Genomic DNA, 4033 nt, shown 5'->3' with positions numbered 1-4033 from the left:
GCGTGATCCTACCAATACACTGTGGTTGTGTACTGATACTGCACTTGCTCTTATTTTTGTTGAGTACAGGGCATCTTCAAGCGGCTATTGACAAACCTTGTTTAGAATATCAGTGATAGTTCGAATTCAAGGTTGAGCCAATTCTTCCAGGCTGCCATGGGTTCTCTTTCGTCTATGTCCACCATTTCAGACTTAGATTTTTCTAGTTAGTTATTAGTTCATTAGTTGCAGTTGTATCCCTTCTTGCTCAGACTTGTTGAACTTTAGATGTTTTGGTACATTGACTTTTAGGTTCTAGGTATTACTTCCGCATTTGTTTAGTTGATAGACTTTTATTTGGAGTCTATGGGAACTCCCTATTCTTTCTTTAGTGCTTAACTTGTTTCGTAACCTTAATGCTTTAGTTTGTGGTTTAGTTGCTTGGTCTGAGTTGTAGTAATGGTTCTCCCACCGGAGGGTTAGTGTGGATGTCAATCACGATGGTCTGGGTCGTGACAGAATAATAGTAGTCTATAATCAGAAAAGTACTAACACAAATCACCAAAATGGTACATATATGAACACTATACCGTTTTTAAGCATTTAGTGCTCTAATGGTAACAATTCATAGAAAAATCTTATCTCTTCATTGTTAATATGCTTCTGCGAAGTTTTTAAAATAATTTTCTAACCTAATAACAGTAAAGAGTGATACTATAACAATTTACATGACAACATTACCATTTTCATGAATATTCTTATGAAGTAATAAAGGAAAATAAACATTTACCTCATAAATTTGGAGCTTTCTGCTACTATTTCTTCTAGTAATGGGGTTATACATATACTTGGTTATAAAACCTTATTATTGAGGAGAATATATAATGAATGAGATAATGTAATTCAATATCCATTTAATGGTGAATAAAGAACTTCTTAAGGGTTTACTTGGATCATTTGTGTAGATGGAAAAACATGAAAACAAGAAAATCAATAGTTATTCCGTATAGGAGGTGAAAAGTCATTAGTTACTCCCTCATTCCATATTAATTTAATGTTTGAGGTGTTTCACACTCTTTAACAAAAGTAGATTAAGACATAAATTGAACATAGTTTTCTATTTCTACCCTTATTAATTATTGTCAAATTTATGATTAAAATAACTAAATATTAATTACTCACTAATTCCAATACTAACTAATGAAGGGTAGAATTGAAAGAACACTCTAAAAGTAGTTTTGAAAAGTGAACAATTAAGTTAATTTGAAAAATGAAAAATGCCTCAAAAATTAAATTAATATGGAATGGAGGAAGTGCCATTTATTGAAATTAAGCTCAAAATAATTACAAGAACTCAATGGTTTTTATTGTTGAAAAAATAAGCTAAAAGTTTAATGATGAAAGCAATTTTAAGACAAAATATTAAATGTCATCTTGAAATGAGATGTGAAGATGCTTTTAACTTTTGCTTGTATTATAACTTCATATCAAAAAACCCTTTCATTGTCCTAGATGAATGAATTAGTAAATTAAACAGTTAATTGTAACTTATAATTTAATTAATGATCCTTTGATTGTATTTATAATAAATAACTTGCAATTTTAAAAATAATTAAAATAATAATATTTAATCAAATAAATATTATTTAGTATATGACTAAAATGGTAATTCAATTTTGCACTATGAATTTTTCCACTTTTAATAATATATGATATGATATGATATGCTATGATATGATACGATGATATATATATATAGTTTCTTTTACCTATGTACATATTGTGATTTTTAAGCAATAGAGTACAAATTGACACCCCTAGGATAAAATTGGCTCCATCATGTTTGAGCTCGTGACGTTGTGATCTTAACACTAAATAAGATCTATTAAAAACCATTTTTTTCGTGAAAAATAAGACAAACATAAAAAAGGGAAAAATAAAGAAGTCATCCCAATCTGCCTTGATCAAGAAGAATCAAAGAGTTAAGTATATTACACATTTGGGAGGGACAATTGCAGAAAGAGTGTAGATAGGGATACTCTATAATACATTATTGATTAATGTGGCTTTACCACCAAAAGATAGAACCTTCCCTTTTCACGTTTTTGGAGCTTGTTCTTTACCTTCTTGATGAGTTCATTGTAATCACTCTTTTTCTTCTTAGTATGAGTGATAAGACACCCTAGATAAGGGATTCGAAATTCGCTTCTTGAGATTCCTTTGCATCTATCAACTAAATCTCCTAGTTGTGCACTAGTTTTCTGATGCATGTACCAGGAACTCTTTCCTCTGTTGATTTATTGTCCTAATTGAGATTCATATCTCTCCAACACCTTCATTATACTTTGAAGGTAATTTTCATGTGCAACTACAAAAGTAATTGTGTCATACGCATAAGCAAGATGGTTAAGATTTGCACTCCATTTAGGCATACCATATCCCACATATCGGCTATCATCAAATAATGAATTCAAAGTCCTATACAAAACTTCAGCATCAAGAATAAACAAAGCAGGGGATAAGGGCCCCCTTGTTTTACCCCCTAAAAGAGTGAAAGAAGCCTTGAGCCTCCCCATTAACCAACACAATATACCAATTATTAGCTATAAGCCTCCAGATGATATCGACAAAGAACTTTGAGAATCCCATTTTCCTTGAGACTTACATAAAAAAAAAACATGATATCTTGTCATAAGCCTTTGTCATATCAAGTTTAATAATGGTATTGACTGGGTTTCTTTTTCATGTGATATCAGATGCGATATCCTGAGTTAGAAAGATATTCTCAATAATATTCCTTTCTTTTACAAATCCTGATTGGTTAGAAGAGTTCAACCTTGGAAGCACCATCTCTAGTTTATCATGCACCACCATGGAAATAACTTTATTAATGAAATTTCTCAAGCTTATAGGTCTTAGATAAGATAAAGATCGAGCGTTATTATATTTGGGCAACATTACAAGGTTCGTTTGAGTAATAGATTTTGACAGTATATTTCCTTCAAAGAAAGCAGAGACCAATTTGCATATATCATCACCAACTATGTCCCAGCAATATTGATAAAAGAGACATGTAAAACCATCTATCCCACTTGCACTGTCTCCACTAAAATAAAACACAACATTTTCAACCTCTTCCTTTGAAGGCATAATGCCAAGAGAAGCATTATCTTGTTCTATCATAATATGCGAAATGTGATCAGAAGAGAAAATTATGTAGCATCCCTTTCTTGAGTAAACTATTTCTGATAAAACTTGATAGCTTCATCAGAAATCTATTTGCTATCTTCCAGCAACTCACCTTGTTCATTATGTATTTTTGTCAAAATTAGTCTTTTCCTTCACCCCTTCATTAGACTATAGAATAATCTAGTATTTTTGTTTCCTTTCTCAAACCAAGTAATTCTTGCTTAATGTTTCCAACACTCCTCTTCATAATGCAGATATTTCTTAAACTCTACTTGTGCCTTCTGCATGATCCCTCTATTCACACTGGATGAGTCACTTTCAGAAAAAAATATCTTTCATTTTGATAATGTCTTCTCTAATAATTAATTTTGCGAAAATATCACCAAATACCTCTCCACTCCATGACTCGAGGACAAGTTTTGACTTTTTTTAATTTTGTAATAAAATCAAAGAAAGGGTTCTCTGAGTGAGATCCTGGCCAATTCTGAGCAACCATCTGCTTGAAAGATTCTTGTTCTACTCAGAAATTCAGGAATCTAAAGGGTTTGATAATATTTACCACATTTTATTCACAAGATAGAAGCATGGGGGCATGGTCAGATTATGTTCTTGGAAGATGTTTAACTTCCAATTGATTAGACCAATTTTGTAGCTCTGGATTTAGTAAGACTCGATCTAGTCTTTCAAAGATGCAGTCTTCTGCTGCTCTGCCATTCCACCAATTAAAAGAGCTGCATTTGTAATATACTTCAGTAAGGTTGCCTGATCCGATGCAATTTGCTAATTCTTCAGTATCATCTAGATGCACAGAATTCCCGTTAATCTTCTCTTCCTCATTCAATACCACATTTAAATCCCCACCAAT

This window comes from Solanum stenotomum, chromosome 4 (assembly GCF_019186545.1).
Source record: "Solanum stenotomum isolate F172 chromosome 4, ASM1918654v1, whole genome shotgun sequence".
Lineage (NCBI taxonomy): Eukaryota > Viridiplantae > Streptophyta > Magnoliopsida > Solanales > Solanaceae > Solanum > Solanum stenotomum.
This window is presented reverse-complemented; position numbering follows the sequence as displayed.